The sequence below is a fragment of the Falco rusticolus genome, chromosome 17 (assembly GCF_015220075.1).
Source record: "Falco rusticolus isolate bFalRus1 chromosome 17, bFalRus1.pri, whole genome shotgun sequence".
In the NCBI taxonomy this organism is placed as follows: Eukaryota; Metazoa; Chordata; class Aves; order Falconiformes; family Falconidae; genus Falco; species Falco rusticolus.
The window spans coordinates 7,301,197-7,301,585 of record NC_051203.1 but is presented as its reverse complement, the minus strand read 5'-3'; positions in this window follow the sequence as shown (position 1 = coordinate 7,301,585).

The following is a 389-nucleotide window of genomic DNA, read 5'->3' as shown; positions in this document are numbered from 1 at the left end:
ACAGAGGCCATGGGGACCCTCACGTCACTGTTTCCCAGAGTTCTCCCTGTCCGATTACTAAATATTCTGCTTTCTTGGTAGAATTTAAAATTCTCCTATTTTGGTTGCTTTACATTGACATGTCTGAGTGTTAATGGATAATGTTCATTTCCTGGGTGGAGAAAATATTGCAGTAGTATTATTTGGACACAAGAATTGAATTTGGAAGCACTTCATTAGGCCACTGTCTCCAAACACAAAACACTTACCTTGTTCTCCCCATTCTGACTTACCTGTGCTGATGCAGCGTATGTAGGGCCATGTGTGCCCCCAAAACAGACAATTATTGTTAGCCACTTTTGTTGCTGCTAATTTTGCAACATTTCATTGTTAAAACGCCAAGTATTTTC